Source organism: Halyomorpha halys, unplaced genomic scaffold (assembly GCF_000696795.3).
Source record: "Halyomorpha halys isolate HHAL.00 unplaced genomic scaffold, Hhal_1.1 Scaffold1081.1, whole genome shotgun sequence".
Classification (NCBI taxonomy): domain Eukaryota; kingdom Metazoa; phylum Arthropoda; class Insecta; order Hemiptera; family Pentatomidae; genus Halyomorpha; species Halyomorpha halys.
In genome coordinates this window covers 284412-300652 of record NW_027105331.1, presented here as the reverse complement: position 1 = coordinate 300652, position 16241 = coordinate 284412, and the positions used below count along the sequence as shown (strand labels likewise).

Below are 16241 nucleotides of genomic sequence, written 5' to 3'. Positions count from 1 at the left end.
CAGCCTGAAGATGGGGGAAATCTCCCGAAACGTTGCTGTGTAATATGAAATAAATTATTATATTGTAATAAGGAAGAAATTGTTGTCATTCACTAAATCAAGTTAATAAGTTGTATGTTTCATATACACTTGAAAATCTTGGGAAGGAACCACCATTAATTTAAATTAGAAGGTCCCGTGGCCATCTTCTTTACAGACGCCTCGGAGGATTATCTAGGATTGTTAAGGATGAAAGATTAAGAATTAATGGGTTAGGATGGTTAAGGAGTTTGTAATGAAAAGACGCATTTCTGTTTTGGGTCAAATCTGCAACGAATGGGATGTTAAGGTCTTTGTAAATGAGTTTATTTGTGACGTAATAAGGAGCATCAAGGATTTTACGTAGGATTTTGGATTGTAACGATTGGATGCGGGAACAATTTGATGGTTTGGTAGAGCCCCAGAGCTCAACTCCATATGTCCAAATTGGTCTGATTATCGTAGTGTATACTATTTTTTTGTAGTGAATAGGTTTAGAGCGTTTGTCAAGTAAGTGTTGTAGCAATCGGAATCTACGAGCAGTTTCTTGTCGTTTCAGTCTTGTGTGTGGATTCCAAGATGTCAAGATGTCAAGATGGAGTCCTAAGTATCGAATCTGTTCAACAGGCGTTAGTACTTCATAATTAAAACAGTTTCATCTATTGGGGATTCGATGATAGTTTTACAGATTATTATCAGTAAAATAAAAAAGTTATTTCGATAAAATATTCGAATTGAAGGAAACAAAATTATAAATGTTAATTGAAAATTTTTTTATAGTTTTTTTTTAAAACCCAAGTTACTATTTGGGTGATCCATTATCCGCTTATTTTTCTGTCATCTACATATGTCACCATCGGATCGGAATATTAAAAAAGCATTGTATGCGAATTAGAAGGGTATGAATATAATTACTACTGTTATATGAGTAAATCAATTTGCAAAGTTTGTTCGTGACAGTTCAACGCTTATTTTTTTATTGAAAAGCATTTTATTTTAAAATATATTTAAATGTTTATTTTTTGGCAAACTATTAATTATTAGAGCCTTCATCCGGTAAAATGTCAGAAGATCGATCATCATTGACATGTCCTCAATGAAAAATCGATTATAGATCTCTTATAGTTATAGTTGTATTTAATTATTCGGTTACCCCACAGCATCTCTTATTTCCTATGAAATTTGTTCTTTCTTCGTTTATCATTAGTATAATTATATGTTCATGGGAGTAAAGTGTGGAACGATGTCATGACGACAGGCAAAAGTGATGTGTTCTGGTTCGCCGCGTGTTCCATTTTCTAGAACCAATCCAATATAACCTAATAGTGAGTGATGGTTAAATGAAGCGTTGTAAGGGTTTATTTGTCATTTGGGAATATTGTGTCTTTGTAAATATTTATGTCAAATGTTTGAGCTAAAACGAAGATCATGAAGTATATTTTAGATGAATTCATTTTAATGATACAAACATACATCGACCTATAAATGCTATAGATTCTCTCCTTCATTTTTTGAACCCTTAATTCGAATATAGTGTAATTTCGGTAATTCGAAGTAATTGCTGCAGGGGAATGTTCAAATTACTGAAAAGTTCGGATTACAGAATGTATTAGAAAAAATTCATGATTGTACATAACTTTTCTTATTTAATTGTTTTGTTGAAAATTTGAAGTTTTAAAAAAGTCGGTTATTTTTTATTTATTATTATTATTATTACTTTTTTTTTTTTGCTTCTGCAGAAACGCGTTCACTTTTCTCTGAGACGTTACTTACAGGCGTTTTACAAGAGGTTCTTACTGCAACGTTAGAATTAAAATGAGACACTGCTCATGATAAATTCTCCGAATGGTACACCTAATCAATTTATATAAATTATCCTGATTATCCTGCGTATTAGGATTATCAGTGATAACTGAAAGTACTTCTCGGATTAGATAGTTTTAATATTTGCATTTTGATTTTTAAAACTTTTTTTGTATCCTTTAATAATACCCCATATATTCCTGGCAACAGAATATGTGCAGATGATCTCGAGATCTCCTCTAGAAATATTATTGCAGTTCTATCAATATGTAAATTCTCTACATGTCTGTACCACGCCATTGTATAACTAACATCAAATTTACTTGTTATATATATTTTTAATAAAGATGTTAATATCAATAAATAAATTAAATTTTAAAAAATGTTTCTCAAGAAGTATATTAATCCAAGGGAGTTGAGGTGTCAACTTAGCAACCTCGAGCCTGCAGCGGGGCACCGGTTCGATTCCGGCTTGGGTTTGGTGTATTGACTTTTATTTATTCGTGGGCCCACCACGCAATGAAAATTTGATCCTCCAGTATTAATTATAATGGATTGGTTACCCCTAGATAAACTCCCTGTATTTCAAAAATTACCAGAAAGAGGGTTAGCAAAAAAATAAAAGTGTATTAAACCTACTCTGACGAACCATGTCAACTGTTTAAAAAATTGCCACATATAAAATATTTAATACTTTGATTAAAAGATTGAATCTATGGTATATTTCAAAATGTTTTTTTAACAATTTTATTTTATTTTTTTCCTATATGTATATATTTTCCCCCTCCTTTATCTTTTCACACAGAGCCATTTTACATGTTACATGTTCATTGACTCTTTTTTTTTCTCAACCATATCTATGCTATTCTCATTATTCTAATCTCTCAAACATATCCAGTGAACCTCAACACACGTTTAATCCGTTACAGAAATTAAATGCAAATAAAAAATAAAATAGTCCCAGCAGTAGAACTGTTAAAAGAACAAATAAATAAGTTAAAGGAAATGAATAATTAAGTTAAAACGTAAATCAATTGGTTAAAAAGCTGAATAAAAAAACGAATTTTGGAACAGAAAAATTTAACGTTCTTAGAAGAACATGAGGGGAAAATTCCAAATCTAGTATTAACTTACCAACAATTTATTTTTCAACGTTTAGGAAAAGTGGAGTTCCGTGGAAGAGAGGTCCTGGATGGCCAAGGAAGTAAATGCCTCGCGAACGGAGGGAATGCAACCTTGGAACTGCGGAAGTAAGCTCCGGTGGACAACCATTGTTCTAGTAGGTGCCGTTCTCATGTATATTTATAATCTGCTCCAAGTTACCGTGTCTTCATCGTGCCTCTCTTTTATCTTTCACCAACTTTACCGAATGTCTGACATTTTTTACTTTCTGCCATTTCTCTCAGGATGTCAAAAATTGTCAAGTACTATGAATAATTACTGTCAGTTTCATCACAAAACCTGTTTGTTATCATATGTCTGCTACTTTAATCAAGCCTACATATGAAATTTAGAAAGGGGGATAAATATATTTATTTTTTATTATTTATATTTTCCACATTATTTTGCGTCCTTTTTAAGAATCCCCACATCCATAGTGAAGAGAGGAATTTTGCAAGCAGTGCTTTCCAAATATATTGGCTTTCTACATAAGCATACCTATCAATTCATGTTTTGATGTAATATTGATATATTTTTATTTTATATTCTCTACACTATACCTACAAATATAATATCACAATACAGTATATCATAACTAAACTATTACAACTAACTAACAATTACATCTTTTTTTTCCTGTGCTAGTTTTAATCTCTCATTCATCCCATACTTCTCTTTCCCTCTCTGTTTGAAAAGATGGTCGTATTGTAAATGTTTTTTTATACAATAGCAAGAAGGAAGGACCCCTTAAGTACTAAAAATCGTAAAATTTGTTTACTCCTATAAACCTTCTGGCACTTAAACATGATTATGTATTAAGTTTTCGCTAAGTTCACTCTCTGGTCTAAGTCTGATGTAAGTAAATTGTCTGGAGTCGTTCTTTAATCTTGTTAAACCAAGCCGTATCAATTTCTTAAACATTTCTTTCAATCCATGACCTTCTAGACTTATTTTATCATAACAAAAACATTTTAAATTAGAAATTAAAAAAATATAGAAACTTTGAATTTGGCAGAATAGTGTAGTTTATGTATTCAAAAACTTGTATGAAATGCCGTTAGAGTTTTTTAGTTTTATCTGTTTATGGATATGTTTCGATGTGACGATTTGGTGGAATTTTAAACTTAACGTTTCATTATCTGATAAACGGACGAGTTTATGAAAGGAAAAAAATGAATTTACTATTGCTATGCACCTTTTATTCAAAAATCAATTTAAAATAACTCAGATTTGAAACTTAAAAAAAACAAAACAAGCTAAGCGAACCCGAAAGCTCGACATACCAATCGCTCTTTACAGAAATACGTCCAGTGACACCCGTTAAAACACAAATCTACCAGATCAGTCTTAGGTTCAATCCTCCCACCTACGCTTCGATCTACCTCTCGGGAGTTTACCCGTCAATTCAGTATTAATTAATATTATAGAGATTCGTTACTAAGCGCTGCAATCTTACACGCCCACACTATTCACCACAATTCAGTAACCTGAATTATATTTACCGGGTTCATTTTTGTCAATTCGGCGTTGTATAGCCTTCTAAATTCTCCGGTTAACTCATCATTTTTAAGTCCGAATATTTTACGTAATACTTTATTTTCAAAAACCTTTAGGCACTGTTCCTCTTTCAGCATAAGGAGCCATTTCAGGTATACAAAAAATTATTATAAAAATTAATATAACGTAACTAAAATAATACATTATTCAACTTATCAAATTATATGAACATTATTCAAATAGGTACCTCACTTTTTTTGACAAATCATATTTCCTATGTAAGTTTCAAATTTTTTGGATCTCATAAAACCGAATATAAAAAATTTTATTGGAAGATCGTTGATTTAACGTCTGTAATTAATAAACGATAGTACAAAAACTATTGAATATATAGTTTTTTCAATATTTGAGTTCATACCATTCATACCATCTTGATTTTATGAAAAATTATAATTTACTTTTTGTATGATTAAGTTACACCTCTTCTCTACATTAACATTCATTTCTTTATGAAAGTTATAATTTAAGTTAATAGGAATTATGTTTCTAATCTAGATATAATTATCCTGATTATTTTTTTTTTTCAGCAACAGTTTCTTATTATTAAATCTTCCGAAACATGGTTGAAATGCTCCATAGAATGCTTTCCTACTATAATATATATAATTTTCATTGGGATACACTTTTTTTTATTTCTAGCTACGCGTAGTAAGTTTGTAAGTTTCCAGACGCTATTTTATGGTAATTTTAATCGGATAAATGAAATGTTTTTTTTTTAATAAATATTTTGATGGTTCACATGGTATCATAAACTGGTTCCCTTTCATGTTGATAATTGGTGAAAAACTTGCCATCGTTTTCGTGCAAAAAAAAATAGATACTTTTATAGTTTTATTTTTACCAAAATAAGAAACGTTTTTGACACTTGGTACGATTCGGAATACGAAAACTTGATAAATTGAAAAATAAAAAATAAAAAATTTAAAAATGTAAATGACAAAATGCAACAATACCCAGTATTACCCCCTATTTAAATTAATACTATAAACTTTAACAAGCTAAGATTAATATAGTGGTGGAGTGGAGGATTACAGTTTTAATGACCAAACACTCAACTTAAGAACCTTAATTTTTATATCAAATTGGAATTTGTAAAAAATTATGTTCTTGGGAAATGGGCCGTTCGTAGCGGAGCGATTTAATGCACTAACTTCGACTGTAGCGGCGCCGGTTCGAATCCATTGCGTAGAGAGCCGACTTTTATTTCAGTGTTGACCCCTCACCGTGGTTAGAATAGGGTGGTAACCTGTAGATAACTTCCCCCTTTCTGGGTATGTCAGAAATGACCAGGAAGGTGGTCATAAATAAAAAATAAAAACCAAGTCGTCAGATATTCTCTTGAGCCTTAGATCAATTATTTACCCGTAATTTAAACTATATTAATTCAAATTTGTATGTATAGAATTAAATACTTAAATGAACTAGAATATTTGTAAATTTTGCGAAAAAAAATTAATAAAAAGTAAGAAATGATAAAAACATTAATTTTCCAGGCCTTAATAAAAACACAATATTGATTATTTCATAAAAATATACTTGAACGTTTCGAAGATACCATGTCACCTTCCTCAGCATCTAATATAGAACATTTTTTTTAATAAAATAAATTAGTCCCAACTACTAGCAATCAATAAATGCATTTCTAATTTATTTTATTGAAACAAGTCAATTAAATTAAAACTTCTTAAAACAGTGTTTTTTACTTACCAAATTCTTTCCAATATTCTTGAGTAAGTCAGAAATATTTAAGTACATACTTGAGGATTATAATAAAAAATATCTATTTAGTCTCAACATTTTTTTTTTACTATTTCATTATGTATAATAATCTATTATTGATAATGTTATTAATAAGCTTGTGATAGAATGTGTAAATTAAATAAAATTGTGGATAAAAATAGGCTGATATGTTGCTTTTTAAAAAGCTATATATCGAAAACTATTTAACGAAAATAACTCTATTAGGGCTCATATTTTAGCAAATTTACTCTTCTTTAAATGACGTTCTCTTAGGTTTTCTTGTGTTTCTTCCCTACTTTTTAAGATATAGAGCTCCGAATGAAAAATTAGTTTTTTTACTTTTTTACGCTTTGAAATAGCCACCATTTTTTATTCCCCCTACCTATTTTGACTATTAATTATACATAGTTGTCATTAAAGTAATCAAAAATTGGGGTGAGATAACTGCCTTTTTTCTCCTCTTGGGCTCTTATACTATATGCTGTGTGTAGCAACCCGTTGTATTTGGCCAGCATTTCTCTCTCTCTCTGATAAATAAATCAGTCTCAAACAAGAAATTAAATTATACATATACACTTAAGGAGTTTGGTTTATTATTGAGTTTAAAAAGGGTTACAAATACGATAACTTGGAGGCAGGAAAAAAAGTTAATGTAATAATGGAGGGTCAAAAAGTGAAACAAATAAAAAATATATATATTTCAACTATTTTCTAATCGCAATAATACAAATCGAATATACATGAAATAGGAAAATCGATTTCTCATTCTAAAAAAAAAAAAAAAAAAAAAACAAGAAAAAACTGCTATTCCAAATGACATCGTTCCAATTATTTTAGTTAATTGACTCTCTACAGTACTCGGTTTATAAAAGGGGGAAAACCCATCATCATTTTATTGTTCAGAATCCAATTTACATATCAGCGAAGCCCTGAGAATGTCATAACTCCCCTATAGATTGTTAATACCATAGAGAGCTTAGATACTAATTCTTTAGTACATATACATACACACACACACAAACACACATACTCACACACAAATATGATATTATAATTATATCATATCATTATAAATACATTTATATTTGTATATATAGTGTATACACTAATCTATGTACCTTAAATTTATTGTTTTGATTGATGGAAAATATCGCAAATTGATTAAGATGAAAAAAAAAAAGTATTTAATAGATAATATTTTCGCCAGTGAGATTCATTAAGTACGTCTGACAATAAAAAATAAGAAAAAAATTCTCAACTTAGTCAGTTATGAATTAACCGCTTGATGCCCAGTTTAAAAAAAAAAAAAAAAAAAAAAACACCAAAAAATAATTTAATGTAAAAAAAAAGTCTTGGCAAAAAAATGTTTAAAAAATACAAAAATAATCAGATTTTTTATTTTTATTTTGGATATCGGTCATAATACCAAGCTCTCTATGTAAACATAGGCTAAAGCTAAATACAGAGAATCAATCATTGTTATTTATTTTATTATTATCACATTTTTATTTCGATCATATTCGAGTGTGAAGAAATATAGCAGTATAAAATACAATGCCACTTGAATTATCTGGAGTATGCATAGTTTGGCCTGTTTAGTGCTCTCGTATTAACTCATGCGTATAAGTTGAGGGGTTAACAGACCCAAAAAATAAAAAAATATACACTTCAAAGTAAAATATTTGTATAGATGATTTTCACTATTTCTAACATAATCTAATTTTTAATTCCACATCTTTAAAAATAATGTTAAATTGTGAACTTCATCATGTAAAAAAAAAATAATAAGACTGTCCAAACAGAGTCTATTTTACAAATATAGTTTGTTTATTTATTTTAAAGTATTTCGACCACTTGGGTCATTCTCAATGAATTTAAAAATGGGGAAGTTCGTTGTGATCTGTGTCAAGAACTCATCTCTAACTTAAATCAACCGAAAAAAATATATAATGACACTATTTCTCGTTCTCCTTCCTATCAACGAAGAATTAAAAACTTATCGATTAAAAACGCCATTAGATAAGTTTTTTAGGTTATAGAAAGTATTCTCATTTTTTGTCACTGATTCTGAGCTTCTGAACCACAGTGGGGAAGAGCGAATGCTGTACCCGAAAGTTATTTTGAAGTAAGGAAGAACTCCTTTCTGGGTCCTCGAGAGTCGGACGTAAGCTATCGAGATCAATATGCTGTAGGTATAAATAGTCCTGGGACAGATATTTATCCGAAGGATGGGACGGAGGTCAATAGCTCTCAGTGAAATGGCTAACAGTTGGCACCGTACCCTGGGTATAAATAGGGTTCCATGGGTATTTTTGTAAACAAAGTCAGATCATCCATCCTCGGCTTCTTCGTCACGGTCACGTATTGGATGAGTTTTAGTGTGTCATCCAAACCTGCACGTCATGAGAAGAACTTAAAATTGATCGGTTGAAATTTCTGGCTTGATGATTGACTCTATCTAAAACAATAACTGAAACTCGAAGTGTTGATAGCTCATAGCGTATTTTCGTGGTAAGCACTGAACCTTTACAATGCATCCGATCCTTTGCAGTTATAAAATTACTTTTGTAACAACTTTTCAACTACAACAGCCGCAGGATAACCCTACTAATGCCAATAACACTATAGCACATTCAACAGATTAGCATAGGTTGCTGAAAACCCCCTATTGTGGGCAAAGGTTATACAGGTTACATTAGCACAATTGACTTATTCTTTATTAACTACTTGTGATGAAAACAATAGAGATTCGAGACCTTGTATGACAATAGGCGATACAATATTACAGGAGCTCCTTTGATTAGGGCGTAGGGCTGCTTGATAGGGATGGGATATCAAAATATCTATATTACATCATTTTTCAAAAAAATAAATATCTCCTAAACTTTTTTAAAAAAGCTTTTGTTTGTACTCAATAGATGACCAAACACAAATCATTATTGGTTAATTTTCTCTTCAAAAATAATCACACACCTGCCAGAACTTGACACTATAAAAAAATTTAATAATATCTAACCAATTATATTGAATCCAAATATCGATATTGTAGATATATAAAGATTGCAATATTTTAAATATTACAGTAATTCCGATATTCAATATCGATATCGAAATAAAATTCAAATATTTTATTTTAAAGATTCCCTAAAATATCAAAAATGTTCACTAGTGAAATATCTATATTTTCTTTTATTATCGCTGCAAAATTTTGATATCAATATCAAACAGAAATATTAGTATGTTTTGACATTGAGATTTCGATTTTTGAATTGGATATTATTTCCATGATATAAATTGGAAATTAGTGGAATATTTATGATTTTCACCTTTAAAAAAACGATTTATTCAACTAACATATCCAATTATATTTTAGTTTATGTTGGGTGTGTGTTCTAATATTTGTTATGTTTGTGTTGTCATGGCGTTGCTTTTGCTTTACTGTTATTATGAGTGCTTTATGTTTTGATTAGGTATGATAGGAAAGAAGTCCTCCTATGATATGCTATATTATTGTATTATTAAACTATTTCTTTAATTTGTTAATTTGTCGATAGATAATACAAATATTTTGTAATTTCGATATTTCAGTGCGAATATAATATCGATATCAATATCCATATCGATATTTTTCTTTCGATATCCAATTCCTACTGGCAGGTATGGTATTCTCCCCAACAGGAAGGGGCAAAAACTCTAAATTCGTAATAGATGAGTACCTCCCCACTGTTAGTATTGAATGTAATTTAAATATTTAAATTACCATTATCAATTAAAGAATTTATAATTGTTACATTTGTTCGAGGTAATTTGTTCTTAGCGATGGGATACCGTTAGTGCATGAAATGAAAGTGTTTCATTCATTTTCTTTATTTTTTATACCAATACCAATTCAGCATTCGCCTTTAATTCCAACATGCTACATTCTGCGTAACCATACTTATCGGTTTACAATGAATGGATCTTTGTTATGTTCGTCTTTTCCACAATGTGACATGCATATTAGTAACAAAGCAATAGTACATAAAGCGATAAGGTTGTAACTCCAAGTGGTAGTATATAGTAAGAAATGCAAGAGAATTGAACAACTGGCAATTTGTTTGTTCCACCGATAGCTATGGATGGCTCAGCCATTCTTCACTAATAAGCATATTACATTTTTGAAAAGGCGAACATAATGAAGATTAATTCATTATAAACCTATAAGTATAAATTCGTGGAAAGTAACATGTTGAATTAAAGCCAAAAGCTAGATTGGTATTTGATTTATTTGTAAAAAATACAAAAAAAAAAACTTTTATTTACAAATTGCTGAAATATTAATTTTGAATAAGTCTTCAATAGGATTATTTTCACATTTTTAAAATTTTTTATAATTAAATTTGATTAAAATAAATAGAAAATTAATATGATTTTTTTTATTATACTTTCCTTTTCCGGAACCTCCATTAAATATATATCAGAGAAGAATCAAAAATTCTTTTTTTGAGCCTAGGAATCAGCTTAAATTTCAAAGATTATCTAAGAGGTTTAGTTGGTACGCTAGGACATTTTTTCAGCACGTAATCGATGTATCAGGCACTCATTGATGATTAATTTTTATAGGAAAATATTAATTGTAAGAAATAGTTTAGTACGCTTGACGTTTTTGTTATAAATCTTTATTTTTTTGAGAAATCATTTTGATTATGTCAGATAATGTCTTCGAACGGATCGGAATGGTCGCCCGGTTTCAAAAGCTCTCTGTACCTCCTGGAATGGTTTCTTTGGCGGGTGTGGCGAATGGATCTGTTCTGGCCACAGCTAGTCGACGCAATCAAGGACGGACTCCATGTTCTTTTTAAAAAAATATAAACTTACCAGAGACCCTGAGTAGAACGTTATTTTTTTTTCAGAATGTGTAATTAGAATAATGCATTACATGTTTGATAACGGACACGAACAAGCACCACTTAAACAAAGTAATTAGAAAAGAGTAGAATAGAAATGGTATACCTCGTAACATTTAATTATTAAACTAAAAATATCTTTAATTAAATATATTTTAATAGTTCGTAGTTTAATAATAGTTTATTTTATTTAAATGGAACATGTAACAATATAAAACGAGACCATCTTCCTGGTTGCCGTTAAATAAAATTAAATTAAATTTTGATTAAACTATTTTTATTGAGCCAACGTTTCAGGGCTTCATCAGGGCTAAAAAAGATCAACCATTTAAATGTTGAAAACATAAATTGAACAAAGTAAATGAAAAATTAAAAAGATGTACAGTGAAATTAAATAAGAATACTAAAAGGTTTTAGACAATTAATGAAATTGGAAAAAAAGAAGAAATATAAAATAAAGCACAAACTAAAAGATGGAAAAAGGGAGACAAGAATAAAAGAAGATAATGAACAAGATAGGAAACGTACCTAACGGACTGGAAGTCAGCGCGAAAGTGGACTTTTAACAGGATATTAGGATGTTACAGAGAAGTAACATTGACAGTTAAAGTAAGTTTTATTTGAAAATAATTTTAAAGGAAACAGTGCTGAAAATTAAAGGTAAATATTAAAAAAGACAACATTAAATGTTAATATATATTAAAAATGGAGGGGGGGGGAGAGAAATCATATATATACATATATTTAAACTGATAATTTTTACGTTTCATTCACTGTACATCTTTTTAATTTTCATTTACTTCATTTTTATTTTATTTTAAACCAGATCGGCCTGGTGGGCCTTACATGGTTGATATAACCGTTACATTATATATATTTTTAATAGTCTCGTATAAAAGACACCCCTAACTATATGTAATGTTATAATTAAAAGAAAAAAAATGATAAAATAAATAGATAAGAATAATAAAAGAGAAAAGTAAAATTAATAGTAAAAAATAATGATATTGGAACACTTAACAAAACAAACAATTGCCCTCAAATTGCAAAAAGAATCAAGTTAATTTGAAAAAGGGACGAGAGAAGAAAATAAAAAAAATAAATAATAACAATAAGTAAAATAGAGTTAGTGTGACTATGAATTAATAAATATAGAATTTATAACAGAATGTCCTTCATCAGCCTGGGCTTCAGTCATCGGGTTGAGGATGGGTTTCCCAGGTTGTAGGTCACTGCATGAATTGTCGGCAACTTCATGAACCATTTTTTGATATAATCCTCTATTGACTCCATATGTAATTCCCGATGCAACTGGCTATTTATTTTGACTAAGGAACATTAACTGCGATTCTTAGGACTTTATTTTGAAAAGATTGTAATTTTTTTCCTTTTCGTAAAGGATGCCGCTCCCCAGACTTCACAGCCGTACAATTTACTTCATCAATTCGTTCATTTATGTTTACATCATTTAAGTGTTTGTATTTTTTTGTTTTAGCCCTGATGAAGCCCTGCAACGTGGGGTGAAACGTTGGCTCAATAAAAATAGTTTAATCAATATTTTTCAGTTTTCTTTGACCGCACCCTGACAATCTTCCTTTTATAATTACACACGGTAAATCAGCGATCTTCCAGTATGTAATAATATACTTCTAAAACAATCCCAATTATAGAATACCCTATTATTTTTATTTATCTATTCCTTTTATTTAAATATTCCTAAAATTTCTGTAAATTATTTTGAGGGGAAACCTAGGTGTAAGCGAGAGGAAACAGAAAAATCAGTTTTTATCCATCTTTTTTGCAGGAACTAAAAGAAAGAGAGACTGGTGAGATTTTTTTTTTCTCGATTCTATTCGTCTTTTAGTTTTACAAACCCCTTCTGTATACTGACAGTTTGTTCAGCAATAAACGAAAAAAAATTATGACTAAATTAACAACTAAGTACAATTATTACTGACAATTGCTACTAAATGTTGCTGAACTTTTCTTCTTACTGTGAAATATATAGTAAGGGGAAATACTGCGATCATAAATAGTTTATGATTATTTATATTTTCGGATTAAATAGTTTATGATTCTCAATATTTTCGGATCAAATAGTTTATGATTATCTATATTTTCGGATCAAATAGTTTATGATTATCTATATTTTCGGATTAAATAGTTTATGATTATTTATATTTTCGGATTAAATAGTTTATGATTATCAATATTTTCGGATCAAATAGTTTATGATTATCTATATTTCCAGATCAAATAGTTTATGATTATCTATATTTTCTGATTAAATAGTTTATGATTATCTATATTTTCGGTTTAAATAGTTTACGATTATCTATATTTTCGGATTAAATAGTTTATGATTCTCAATATTTTCGGATCAAATAGTTTATTATTATCTATATTTTCGGATTAAATAGTTTATGATTATCTATATTTTCGGTTTAAATAGTTTACGATTATCTATATTTTCGGATTAAATAGTTTATGATTCTCAATATTTTCGGATCAAATAGTTTATTATTATCTATATTTTCGGATCAAATAGCTTATGATTATCTATATTTTCGGATAAAATAGTTTATGATTATCTATATTTTCGGTTTAAATAGTTTACGATTATCTATATTTTCGGATTAAATAGTTTAAGTTGCGCAAATTTGATTTATAAAACTTTTTATGTATCCTTTAATAATACCTCGCTTATTCCTGTCGAACAGATCTGTTACTTAGGACTACATCTGGACAAACCTGGAATCCTCATACAAGACTGAAAAGACAGGAAACTGCTTGTCGATTCCGACTATTACAACACTTATTAGACAAACGGTCTAAACTTCCAATTAATTACAAAAGACTCATTTATATGACTAAAATAGGGCCTAGCTGGACATAAGGAGTTGAGCTTTGGGGCTCCACTAAACCATCGAATTTCTCTCGTATCCAATCCTAAATCATTAATGCTCCTTACTTTGTCATGAATCAATTCATCCATCAGGATCCAAATGTCTCATATATTGCCGATTTGACCAGAACCAGATACTAATCCTTCCATGATAAACTCTCTAACCCACCATGCCCACTTCTTTCTAACCTTGCTTCCTCTTCCATTCTTGATTATTCTCAAGGGCACCTGAAAAGTAGATGGCCACGAGACCTGCTAATGTAAAAACGTCATTAGAGTGCTACCAATAGGTAGTTTCTCTAGACACCTGTGTGACTCCATTATAAACTAAAATCATTAATGCTACTTACTTTGTCACAAATCATTTCATCCACGAGGACCTCATTGTCCCATATGTTGCCGATTTTGCCAGAACCAGATACCAATCATGATAAACTTTAACCACCCAAACTTTTTTCTAGTCTGGCTTCTGCTTTATTATCTGATAATCCTCAAAGAAGATGGCCTCAAGAGCTCCTCCTCTAGAAATGTTATTGGAGTTCTATCAATGAGTAGGTTCTGTATGATGCCATTGTATGACTAACATCAAATTTATTGCTTGTATATATGTATAATACAGTTTTAAATATCAATAAACAAAAATCATGTGATTAATATCACTAAGTAATAATCATACATAGATTAAATTTCTAGCTGCATCAATTATTCTGTCAGTGTGCGAAGTACAAACTGATAAAATGTGATCAACAATCTTCGTATTCAATGAGGCACTGTTTACATTATTAAAACGCCTCTTCTTTACCTACCAATTCCCGCCCGCTACAATTGTCTGAAGCGTTTTGTGCGTTGAGTGATTGACAAATATTGATACAGGCGATATAGTTCCGTGTCCGCTTTGACAGCATTAATTAAATTTAAGTTTGAGGAGGGTCGGGATGGGGTGTATTGATCAGAGCTCCCCTGCGTCCAGTCATGCCGGGAGCTCCCCTCACTGCCACATCTTATCCGACCATATTCCGCCTTCAAATGTCATCTAATAATTTCAGAAGTAATCCTACAAACCCAAAAAATTCGATGAGGGGCCTCTGAGGTAAGGATATCCATTTCACCGTACAGCCAAACTGTATTAGAACAGACAAAAATACTTTCTTTTTTTTTACTAATTCTTTATACCAAATTGAAAAGAATTCGAACATATAACCTGAGCATGCTTAAGTTTTTTCCTGTTCATTCATTTCAGTGATAGAATTTCTTATAGATTAAATTGTGGTTATATGATCTAGTTGTTTTGTTTTCTAGATTTACTAGATTATTAGCTATAATAAGTCTTCCAATCGTTTCATAATTTTATAAGCTCTTAATGTGTCGCAATTCATATCATCTTAAATTATAAGAAGTTCGTAGTCAATATTACAGGTTAAATGTTAAATAATATTTTTTTTAATTTTATCCTCTTTAATCCTTTTTACAGTGTTCTTACGGGTAATACTGCTTGAAAAAAAATAGTCCTTAAGAATTTTTAGATTTATTTTTAAGGACTATTTTCTATTTTTTTAATATATAACCTGAACATGCTCAAGTTTTTTTCTGTTCATTCATTTCAGTGATAGAATGTCTAATAGAAAAAAATGTGGTTATATGATCTAGTTGTTTTGTTTTCTAGATTTATTAGATTATTAGCTATAATAAGTCTTCCAATCGCTTCATAATTTTATAAGCTCTTAATGTGTCGCAATTTATATCATCTTAAATTATATTTTACCAGAAGTTCGTAGTCAATAATACAGGTTAAATTTTACATATTTTTTTTTATTTTTTCCTTATTAATCCTTTTTACAGTGTTCTTATCGGTAATACTGCTTGATATAAAAAAATTGTCCTTAAAAAGAAATCTAAAAATTCTTTTTAAGAACTATTTATTTATTTATATGTAACATGAGCATGCTCAAGTTTTTTTCTGTTCATTTATTTCAGTGATAGAATTTATAATAGAATAAAGTGTGGCTATATGATCTAGTTGTTTTGTTTTATTATTTTTCTAGATTATTAGCTATAATAAGTCTTCCAATTGCTTCATATTTTTATAAGCTCTTAATGTAACGCAATTATCTCATCTTAAATTATATTTTACCAGAAGTTCGTAGTCAATAATACAGGTTAAATTTTACATA

The 16241-nt window shown here is 29.7% G+C and overlaps 1 long non-coding RNA gene across 5 annotated transcripts in view; it reads left to right on the top strand.

Annotated features, from left to right (window-relative positions):
• LOC106688211 (uncharacterized) overlaps positions 1-16241 on the top strand; it is a 95444-nt gene that overhangs the window by 59457 nt on the left and 19746 nt on the right. Inside the window, exon 1 of one of the 5 annotated variants that reach the window (XR_010844242.1) lies at positions 3078-3100. The exons of 2 other annotated variants lie outside the window; for them this stretch is intronic. This is a non-coding gene — a long non-coding RNA (uncharacterized lncRNA). Of the gene's footprint in view, positions 1-3077; positions 3101-8767; positions 8791-15051; positions 15161-16241 lie in introns of those variants that run through there. 2 more of the 5 variants (XR_010844241.1, XR_010844237.1) reach the window with 2 other exon arrangements.